Genomic DNA, 12,321 nt, shown 5'->3' on the forward strand with positions numbered 1-12,321 from the left:
TGAAATACAAAGACGAACACGAAAACACTTGGAAAATTACAAAATAAGAAAACGACGTAGACGAAACCTGAACATGGAACTTACATAACTACACGCAGAACTCACGGACAGGAACAGACTACATCAAACGAATGAACAGCCAAAACAGTCCCGTGTGGTGCACAGACACGAAAGACACAGGAGACAATCACCCACAAACAAACAGTGAGAACAACCTACCTTAATATGACTCTCAATTAGAGGAAAACGCAAAACACCTGCCTCTAATTAAGAGCCATACCAGGCAACCCAAAACCAACATAGAAACAGCAAACATAGACTGCCCACCCAAAACTCACGCCCTGACCATCACACACATACAAAACAACAGAAAACAGGTCAGGAACGTGACAATGAGAGCTACTTTCAAACAATGAAATATGTCTCGAACTACAGATTTCTTTCTAGCTTTCAAATAGGAACATTTTTATCTTATCCTCTCCCCTGGGTCCTTAGTGAACAAGAGAACGTTGTGCACTATGTTTTCTGTCAATATACCTGGTAAAATAATTAATAAACAACTCTAGGGGGGCCCTATAAAATCAGTGATTTTACCACCAAAATTCTGTTTTATATTTTCACCCCAGTTGTATTTTTCCTGGTTTTAGATTACAATTGTTCATAGAGAAACAATAACATTGGATGTCATGTTCTGAGTCCGTGTCAACGCTTAAATCCTATTGCGCATCTGGCACTTTAATTGCACATCTAGCAAGTGAGGAATGTGCAGTCTAATGTGCCAGTCTAGTGATGGTTCTGTTCTGCTGCATTTCCTGCTAATTTCATGGCAAAGTTTGCAATAACAAATAATCGATACAAATGATATACTTCCTCATTTTATAATTCTGCCAGGTAAGCCTACTTTGCAATTAACATTTAATTGAGAAGGTTTTGGGAAAGTATTTCTGTCAACACACAAGATGGTTATCACATCAACTGGCTACACACGGAGTGAGAAACGCGCGCACCACACAGACAGACAGGGGAGATATTGCTGGAAATTAATGTTCAGATATTGTGTTGGGTTTTGCTTTTTAAGCCGATAGTGGCTAACCAGGGATAGGGGAATGTCAATGTTGCGTTGATTACATAGTAGCTGGGAGCTTGCGGGTTCTGATACTTTGTTAGATTTGTTTAACACAGTTTGTGGTGCATAACGTGAAAATTGCATGTACTTCGAGAATTGTTTGGCGAGCTACAGTACTGTAGTGTACCAGTTGGCTGTAGTGTACTTGTACAGATATTGCAATGTTTTGACCAATTGGTAGGCTATATTTTATAGGTCACATTAAGAAGATAACAATCCATCATTAGTTTTTTTCTGTGTTCAACCAATGTGGTAGAACAGAAGGAGTGAGTACAACTAAAGTATGACGTTTGAGCGTTTTTGTTCTGTAAAACAATCCAGAGAGAAAATGTTGCTGTTTTAAAGCTCATTTCCTCCAATTCTACACATAATGCCATGGGGAAGAAAGAAAAATGTCGTTTTTTAGCAAACTACATGCTGTTTTACACATTTCGCAATGAGGCTAAGAGAATTTTGCATTTTTAAGCTTATTTCCTGCAATTCTGACTCATAGTCCTTCTAGACGTATATTTAGAACAACAAAAAGTAAACAAACATGCCCACAGTCATCAAGCTAAGTAAGAGATCATTATTAAATATGTTTAACCCAATCAGTCCCACCGTAACGCCGGTGCATGTTTTAAAACTTTTAATACATTGTGAACATTGAGTGTTTGAGCTACAGATTTCTGGGTTGAACCATTAGATGTGTCTATTTCTTCCGTAGATACCAACCATTAGTCTGTGTGATTAACGGAGGCTGAGCTAGAGCGGGATTTGTGAAACAAGGGCGGATCCCAAATGGGACTATGATGCCAAATACTGTCCCCGTGTCACAATGGGATCCGAGAAGCTATTAGCGTCCGTTTCTTATATTAACAGTGTGATAACCTAATGCGTTGAGTTTATTACAAAAACGTCCGTAGAGTCCAAATGGTTTGAGCTATAAAATATTAAAAGATATATATGATAAATATGAGACTCTCATAAACATGTTTTGCTCTGACACGCACAAGCTATACAAGTCATAGTGATGGGTCGTTCGCGAACGAGTCGGCTCCGGCTCTTGTAGGTGAACGTTGGGAGCCGGCTCGCATATCAAAAGAGCCGAATCTATTTATAAAAATATAAAAGCATTTAATAAATGAATCATCAAACGATTTAAATGAATATAATTAACTCGTTCAAAAAACGAAAAAATAAATAAAATAATATAGGCCTAAATGCTCAAGCGCACACATTCGTTCTGACTGTCTGCTCAGACTAACGGCCTTACCTGTTGTTCCTGTCAATCAGACACACAGTGTCAACCAATGAACCAAAGATGCGCGAGGGAGGGCCGACCAACTCACTCACAGTCACACACTTAGCAGCCGGGGAGAGACGGGAAGGACAGCTGTGAAACTACAGCTGGAAAATGAGTCGGAAGCACAGTAGCATTTGGATGCATTTTAATAATGTAGACAATGTTAGGGCACAGTGTAGAATTTGCCAAAACAAAATCTCATATAAAGCCGGTTCCATGCACAACCTACACCGGCATATGCCAACTGTCCACAGGTGTTTATATACAGCCGTGGCCAAAAGTTTTGCGAATGACACAAATATACATTTTCACACAGTCTGCTGCCTCAGTTTGTATGATGGCAATTTGCATATACTCTAGAATGTTATGAAGAGTGATCAGATTAATTGCAATTAATTGCGAAGTCCCTCTTTGCCATGCAAATGAACTGAATCCCCAAAAAACATGTCCACTGCATTTCAGCCCTGCCACAAAAGGACCAGCTGACATCATGTCAGTGATTCTCTTGTTAACACAGGTGTGAGTGTTGACGAGGACAAGGCTGGAGATCCCTCTGTCATGCTGATTGAGTTCGAATAACAGACTGGAAGCGTCAAAAGGAGGGTGGTGTATTTTTCCTGGTTTTAGATTACAATTGTTCATAGAGAAACAATAACATTGGATGTCATGTTCTGAGTCCGTGTCAACGCTTAAATCCTATTGCGCATCTGGCACTTTAATTGCACATCTAGCAAGTGAGGAATGTGCAGTCTAATGTGCCAGTCTAGTGATGGTTCTGTTCTGCTGCATTTCCTGCTAATTTCATGGCAAAGTTTGCAATAACAAATAATCGATACAAATTATATACTTCCTCATTTTATAATTCTGCCAGGTAAGCCTACTCTGCAATTAACATTTAATTGAGAAGGTTTTGGGAAAGTATTTCTGTCAACACACAGGATGGTTGTCTTAACTCCCCAATGTGCTCAGGAGAGGCGAAGGTCGAGTCATGCATACTCCGAAACATGACCCGCGAAGCTGTGCTGCTTCTTAACACCCGCTTGCTTAACCCAGAAGCCAGCTGCACCAACGTGTTGGAGGAAACACGTTCAACCTCAGCTTGCAGGCGCCCTGCCCGTGCGATGAGTCGAGTAAAGCTCCCCGGCCAAACCCTCCCCTAACCCGGACTACGTTGGGCCAATTGTGTGCTGCCCTATGGGACCTCGGTCACGGCCAGCTGTGACACAGCCTGGGATCAAACCCCAGACTCTAGTGACGTCTCGACACTGTGATGCAGTGCCTTAGACCACTGCGCCACTCAGGAGTCAATCTTGAGCAATCCGGATTGATTTATAGCTCTTTAACTAATTTGTCTTATTTAATTTAACAGTAATTTCTTGTTTCATTTACTATTCATAGGGTAGTGTCATGGACGACTATGTGAAAAGGAAGTTACAAGAATGGGTACTCAGTGAGTACATTGACAACTTTAAAGGTAAGGTAATTGGATATCACATAATAAATATAGGCTTCAAAATATGCACTTCAAATAAAGCGGGACCCACATAATAAATACCCTCTTCTAATACATAGCCAATCAAAACATGATAAACACACAACTGTTTAATAGTTCTGGCCATGTAAGCCTACTCACCATTCCAAACTAGGTAACTGCATTCCAAGTGCACCCCTGTCTGCCCTAATTAGACTGCAGACTCCTATTTTATTATGATTCCATTTTATAATTGTACTTTTAGGTCAACAAATTTCAGAAACAAATTTCAAGCTCCTACTTGGTGAAGAAAAAGCACAGGAGGCCTTGATTCCACCTTGGGGACCAAGGCTTCTATTCAAAAAGAAACTTGAAGAATTATGTAACAACCAGGTATGTGACAAGCTATTTTATAGATTTAAGATGGCATAAGATGGCTTTGTTGAGCCTATAGGACCAAGTATTTTAAGGGATATGAATTAGTTATTTAAGTAATTTTTGTAATTTCTGTTAAGTTAAATTTGTGCAAACTACAAGGGTTAATGCAAGATTTTGGTAATTAAGCCCCAAGTTTTGTGAAACATTTCTAAGTAACATTAGTGCAATGACTGGAAGTCTACCGGAAAATGCTATCTTTAACAATTTTCCCAAATACAGTAGCATACACATCTCAAACTAAAGATTTCTATGACAAAACTATTTGAAGGTATTTTAATTAACCTGTTGATGATTATATTTGGTTGTTTTTCAGATTGAGCCCTCAACCAGCAAGATGCTATCTCCCTGTGCTACCTCTACTCCAGGTACAAAAGCTATTCAGCACATATATTGTGAATATATGTGTTTGTTTATCATTGTTTTGTATTATTATTAAATATATATATAATTGTGCCTTGTGTGTGATATAGCCCTTTACAAATTAAATAAATACATATTATTATTGTTATTATTATTATTACTATTATTATCATTATTATATTGCTTAATATGATTAACTATTACAAATATAAAACATATTTGAATTAGATAAAATTGTAAAATCCTATTTCCCATGTAAATTAGCCTTCGAGTGATCAAAACATTACCCCTAATATATTTTCCCAATTAGAATGCTCAGAATTGGAGTGTACCCTTTCTCTCGTCTTTAACCATTAGTAAGGCTGTTGGACAGACTGCATGGGCAGGGGGATAATATTCATAAACTCTCCTAGGTTGTGATTGACAATAAGATGCTGTGATGTTGCATCTTGCCCCAATAAGCCAATAGTTAGCTGGCTGAACTCAGATTTTTGACACAGAGGAGGAAGCCAGTCATTTTCTAATCTAACTTTATTAATGTACAAGCAACAGTCATTTTTCATATTTTGATCACCCCTTGAACTGTTTCATCTAAACATCATCCAATTTGATGTAAAACAATGGTTTTGACTGTTGAGGACCTTAAATGCATGCCAATACTGAATAATACCAATATTATTGGCATAGCAACTACTGCACACACATACTGTACACACACACAATATTTAATCCATGTCAATATTGATGAACTGCTGATTTTCAGGCAAAAGGAACACTGATGAGGCTAATCCACCAATAACCAAACGGCTTTGTGGCACTTCATTGGGAAGAGCAGGTAGGAGGCTAATAATTATTTGCATATTAAATGTTGAAGTACCACACCATTTTTAGGTATTGTCTTACATTCTAAGCTTCAAGAGTACCTTTTTCCAGTGTGGTATTTCTCCTACTTTTAGAGTAATCTATTTTTGGTTCCATTAGAAGGTTTGTAACGTGTGTTTACTCTGCCTGGAATAGATGGCTTGACAAAGGAAAAACAGATCATGAAACGGGTCAAAGGTAAACTCCAAAGCAAACCTGCCGATCAGCAAAGTCCATTGAAGTTCAAAGAATTCCTTAGGCAAGTATTTCTAGTGGGGAGCAGTGAATTGCATGTAGTATATCACCTAAATCACTTCAATTATTTAAATTGAGGAGAACAATAACATTTTCTTTCACTTCTAACAGCCATAAAATCAAAGTGTTGGAGACTGACAAAAAAGAGGTAGTGGGTGTATTTGGGAAGACTGGGGCTGGCAAAAGCTCTTTGATTAACAGCATCTTGGATAAGGGAAATTTACTGCCCTCTGGAGACGTCAGTGCATGCACCTCAGTCATGATTCAGGTGGAGGCTAACATGACCAGGGACGGAAAATACACTGCAGAGATTGAGTTCATTACGCACGAGGTAATAATCTGTGTTTCATATGCCTTTATTTAAAGGTTGAGTACATAATTTTAGAAGCTTGCAGGATGCATTGCCTACCAACAACAGCTGCAAAACGTTTTGAAGTTTACTTTCCTTGCTTTGTCTAACTACACTATCTTGAATCTAGCAAATCATTTTTGTGGTGTGGTATTTATGTATTTATTTTTTCATAGCACAAACATTTGCTAGCAAGTTCCTCACATAGGCTTTAACCATAGGGGGAGCAGGAGGGGAGGCAACATTGGCATAGCGGGACAAATTCCCATGATTCTATGCTAGATTCCGACCAAACAATTAGTATGACAGCTAAAATGGCTTGTATGACAGCAAAAAAAAACATTTTCTACATTATGTCATTCCCTAATTATAAACTATTTACATATAATAGGAATTTGGGTACATTTGTAGACAAAATATCCTATTTACACGACTTTAAATCTCTTAATGGACACCTTGAATGTTTTATGCAGGTCCGGCCTTAGCTTTTTGGGGGACATAAGCAAGATTTGGTTGGGGGCAAAACATTTGAATTTCTATCCTGGGTCTTTAAACATGCCATTTTATAGGTTAAACATAATGTTCAAAGTGTTTTTGTTTTTCTCCCAATGAATTCCCTGTGTACTTTAGATTTTCTAGACATGAAGGGACATATTCACGTCTTAGATATAGCTTTTGTGAAGAAAGCATTTTTTCATGTATTTTACTTATATTCACTAGGAATGGGAAGAGGAGCTTCAGTCCATCTTAGCAGAGAGAAAATCAGAAGAGGGAAATGATGACGAGAAGGAGGACAGTGGTGGCGACACAGATGAATATGATGATGCTGATAAGATCTATGCATTGTACAGAGAAGATGGAAATGAGGCATCTGTGAACAATCTGATGGACAGCAGGCACTTTAAATCAATTCCAGAGTTTCTCTTAGGAAAAAAGAAAGAATTTAAAACATCTCAGGTAGGCATATTAGATTGTAATTATATAAAACCATACATCTTTGCAAGGAAGATAACACAAAATGCCTTAAAAGTAATTTTCACAGGTACCAGCTTGTGACCAGTCTTCGCTAAAGGACTTGTTGCACTTCCCTGCGCTGTAAAATTAGGCTTAGCACACATTTTCGTTAGCATATCGCTGGTACAAGAAAATTAGTATACTCTGGGGTCTGAAATTATTGACAACCTTGATAAAGATAAAGATGAGCGGAAATTAATCTATAAAATAAATAATTCAAATACTGACCTATATTGTATGCTCAAACAAATTGGGAAATTATATTATTTTATACTAATACAATTGCTCAGAGAAATGTTTTTTCTCAAAAATTGTTTTATGAATTGGAGAACACATTGGGTGGGTTCATAGACCAATCCTTTCAAATCCTTGATATTCTTTGTCTGCGAAGTACAGTTGAAGTCAGAAGTTTACATACACCTTAGCCAAATACATTTTAACTCAGTTTTTCACAATTCCTGACATTTAATCATAGTCAAAATTCCCTGTCTTAGGTCAGATAGAATCACCACTTTATTTTAAGAATGTGAAATGTCATAATAATAGCAGAGATAATTATTTATTTCAGCTTTTATTTCTTTCATCACATTCCCAGTGGGTCAGAAGTTTACATACACTCAATTAGTATTTGGTAGCATTGCCTTTAAATAGTTTAACTTGGGGAAAACGTTTCGGGTAGCCTTACACAAGCTTCCCACAATAAGTTGGGTGAATTTTGGCCCATTCCTCCTGACAGAGCTGGTGTAACTGAGTCAGGTTTGTAGGCCTCCTTGCTCGCGCACGCTTTTTCAGTTCTGCCCACAAATGTTCTATAGGATTGAGGTCAGGGCTTTGTGATGACTTTGACTTTGTTGTCCTTAAGCCATTTTGCCACAACTTCAGAAGTATGCTTGGGGTCATTGTCCATTTGGAAGACCCATTTGCGACCAAGCTTTAACTTCCTGACTGATGTCTTGAGATGTTGCTTCAATATATCCACATAATTTTCCTACCTCATGATGCCATCTATTTTGTGAAGGGCACCAGTCCCTCCTGCAGCAAAGCACCTCCACAACATGATGCTGCCACCTCCGTGCTTCACGGTTGGGATGGTGTTCTTCGGCTTGCAAGCGTCTCCCTTTTTTCCTCCAAACATAAAGATGATAATTATGGCCAAACAGTTCTATTTTTGTTAAATCAGACCAGCGGTTTTAGAGCAGTGGCTTCATCCTTGCTGAGCGGCCTTTCAGGTTATGTCGATATAGGACTCGTTTTACTGTGGATATAGATACTTTTGTACCTATTTCCTCCAGCATCTTCACAAGGTCCTTTGCTGTTCTGGGATTGATTTACACTTTTCGCACCAAAGTATGTTCATCTCTAGGAGACAGAACGCGTCTCCTTCCTGAGCGGTATGATGGCTGCGTGGTCCCATGGTGTTTATACTTGTGTACTATTGTTTGTACAGATGAACGTGATACCTTTTTTATTTCACCTTTATTTAACCAGGTAGGCTAGTTGAGAACAAGTTCTCATTTGCAACTGCGACTTGGCCAAGATAAAGCATAGCAATTTGACACATACAACAACACAGTTACACATGGAATAAACAAAACATAGTCAATAATACAGTAGAAAAAAAAGAAAACAAAAAGTCTATATACAGTGAATACAAATGAGGTAAGATAAGGAAGTTAAGGCAATAAATAGGCCATGGTGGCGAAGTAATTACAATTTAGCAATTAAACACTGGAATGGTAGATGTGCAGAAGATGAATGTGCAAGTAGAGATACTGGGGTGCAAAGGAGCAAGATAAATAAATAAATACAGTATGGGGATGAGGTAGATAGATGGGCTGTTTACAGATGGGCTATGTACAGGTGCAGTGATCTGTGAGCTGCTCTGACAGCTGGTGTTTAAAGCTAGTGAGGGAGATATGAGTCTCCAGCTTCAGTGATTTTTGCAGTTCATTCCAGTCATTGGCAGCAGAGAACTGTAAGGAAAGGCGACCAAAGGAGGAATTGGCTTTGGGGGTGACCAGTGAGATATACCTGCTGGAGCGCGTGCTACAAGTGGTGCTGCTATGGTGACCAGTGAGCTGAGATAAGGCGGGGCTTCACCTAGCAGACTTGTACATAACCTGTAGCCAGTGGGTTTGGCGACGAGTATGAAGCGAGGGCCAACCAACAAGAGTGTACAGGTCACAGTGGTGGGTAGTATATGGGGCTTTGGTGACAAAACAGATGGCACTGTGATAGACTGCATCCAATTTGTTGAGTAGAGTGTTGGAAACTATTTTATAAATGACATCGTCGAAGTCGAGGATCGGTAGGATGGTTAGCTTTACGAGGGTGTGTTTGGCAGCATGAGTGAAGGATGCTTTGTTGCGATATAGGAAGCCGATTGTAGATTTCATTTTGGATTGGATATGCTTAATGTGAGTCTGGAAGGAGAGTTTACAGTCTAACCAGACACCTAGGTATTTGTAGTTGTCCACGTATTCTAAGTCAGAGCCTGCTGGACGGGCGGGCAGGTGCGGGCAGTGATCGATTGAATAGCTTGCATTTAGTTTTACTTGCATTTAAGAGCAGTAGGAGGCCACGGAAGGAGAGTTGTATGGCATTGAAGCTCGTCTGGAGGTTAGTTAACACAGTGTCCAAAGAGGGGCCAGAAGTATACAGAATGGTGTCGTCTGCGTAGAGGTGGATCAGAGAATCACCAACAGCAAGAGCGACATCATTGATGTATACAGGGAAGAGAGTCGGCCTGAGAATTGAACCCTGTGGCAACCCCATAGAGACTGCCAGAGGTCCGGACAACAGGCCCTCCGAATTGACACACTGAACTCTATCAGTGAAGTAGTTGGTAAACCAGGCGAGGCAATCATTTGAGAAACCAAGGCTGTCGAGTCTGCCAATAAGAATGTGGTGATTGACAGAGTCGAAAGCCTTAGCCAGGTCGATGAATACGGCTGCACAGTAATGAGCATTCAGTAAAGCACAGTAAAGAGCATTCCAGATAACATGAGGTAATGGTTCTGTGCTATGAAGTACCAGAAATGAGATTAGAACCTCATCTTGGGGACCAAACTGAACGATAATTTATAGCGAATGCTATCTGGCTATGGGATACTCCTCTCTCTCAAGTAAAAGTCTTTCTTTGTGAACAGTTCCTAAGATCTGTGGTTCGTCATGTAAGTTGAGAGGGGTGTATCTTGGCTATAAAAGATCTTTGTACTTTACTGTAGTCGCTTCTCAACGGGCCATTAGAGATAGCGCATCGTTGAAAATCAAAGGGCTATTGCAAAGCTCTTATTAAAAAATATGTAATTTAAGTATAACTCTGACTGGTGTGTAGTTTGTAACTCTCCTCATTTGGTTAAGAAGAAAAATGCCACCACAGTACTACAGGATGCAAATTTCTGTTTGAAAAAGCTAGCCTTAGCTTTCCTAACTGCCTGTGTATATTTGTTCCTAACTTCTCTGAAAAGTTGCATATCACGGGGGCTATTCAATGCTAATGCAGAACGCCATAGGATGTTTTGGTGCTGGTCAAGGGCAGACAGGTCTGGAGTGAACCAAGGACTATATCTATTCCTAGTTCTAAATTATTTGAATGAGGCATGCTTATTTAAGATGGTGAGGAAGGCACTTTTCAAGAATAACCAGGCATCCTCTACTGACGGGATGAACCAGACAAATACCTTCAGGCATTTGGGTATTGCTTCCAGGGATGAACCAGACTTGTGGAGGTTTCCAGTTTTTTTTCTGAGGCCTTGGCTGATTTCTTTTGATTTTCCCATGATGTCAATCCAGGAGACACTGAGTTTGAAGGTAGGCCTTGAAATACATCCACAGGTAACACCTCCAATAGACTCAAACAATGTCAATTAGCCTATCAGAAGCTTCTAAAGCCATGACATAATTTCTGGAATTTTCCATGCTGTTTAAAGGCACAGTCAACTTAGTGTATGTAAACTTCTGACCCACTGGAATTGTGATACAGTGAATTATAAGTGAAATTATCTGTCTGTAAACAATTGTTGGAAAAATTACTTGTGTCATGCACAAAGTAGATGTCCTAACCAACTTGCCAAAACTATAGTCTGTTAACAAGACATTTGTGGAGTGGTTGAAAAATTTGTTTTAATGACTCCAACCTAAGTGTATGTTAAATTCCCACTTCAACTGTATGTTGATTTTGTGCTTGGGGATATTGTCTTGCTGAAAGATCCATTTGCGGCCAAGTTTCAGCTTCCTGGCAGAGGAAACCAGGGTCTGCTTAAAATGTCCTGCTACCGGGTAAAGGTCATGTTGACCTTAACAAGGGCCCCAGGACCAGTGGAGGTCAGGGTTGGGCTCAATTCAGAATTTAATTGAGAATGCCTCAAACTGTAAATTCCAATTTTATTCTTGAATTTGAATTGAAGTAGTAATTAGTTAAGATTTAAAAGGATACAGAATTGCAAATAGAATTTGAACTAAAGGAAATAGAATTTAATTCAGTGAAATTCAATTAAATTCAAATACATATTCTATGCATGGTATTCTATGTTATATTAGGTGTAGTCTATACAAATATATAGTGCATTTGCAAAGTATTCAGACCCCTTGATTTGTTTTACATTTTGTTATGTTACAGCCTTATTCTAAAATGGATGAAATAGTTTTTCCCCCTCGTCAATCTACACACAATACCCTATAATCACAAAGCAAAAACAGGTTTTTCGAAATTTTTGCAAATTGAATTAAAAAAAACTTAAATATCACATTTAGATAAGTATTCAGACCCTTTGCTCAGTACTTTGTTTAATCACCTTTGGTAGCGATTACAGCCTCAAGTCTTCTTGGGTAGGACGCTACAAGCTTCGGACACCTGTATTTGGGGAGTTTCTCCCATTCTTCTCTGCAGATCTTCTCAAGCTCTGCCAGGTTGGATGGGGAACGTTGCTGCACAGCTATTTTCAGGTCTCTCCGGAGATGTTAGATCGGGTTCAAGTCCGGGCTCTGGCTGGGCCACCCAAGGACATTCAGAGACTTGTCCCGAAGCCACTCCTGCGTTGTTTTGGCTGTGTGCTTAGGGTCGTTGTCCTGTTGGAAGGTGAACCTTTGCCCCCAGTCTGAGGTCCTGAGCGTTCTGGAGCAGGTTTTCACTAAGGATCGCTCTGTACTTTGGTCCTTTC

At 39.4% G+C, this 12,321-nt stretch overlaps 1 long non-coding RNA gene across 1 annotated transcript; it reads left to right on the forward strand.

Moving 5' to 3' along the window:
* Positions 1 to 831: 831 nt before the first annotated feature.
* LOC120044178 lies at positions 832 to 4,260 on the forward strand. The gene is made up of 3 exons (XR_005476524.1): positions 832 to 891; positions 3,810 to 3,885; positions 4,148 to 4,260. It is a non-coding gene; the product is annotated as an uncharacterized LOC120044178 (long non-coding RNA).
* The last annotated feature ends 8,061 nt before the right edge of the window (positions 4,261 to 12,321 follow it).

This window comes from Salvelinus namaycush, chromosome 3 (assembly GCF_016432855.1).
Source record: "Salvelinus namaycush isolate Seneca chromosome 3, SaNama_1.0, whole genome shotgun sequence".
NCBI lineage: Eukaryota > Metazoa > Chordata > Actinopteri > Salmoniformes > Salmonidae > Salvelinus > Salvelinus namaycush.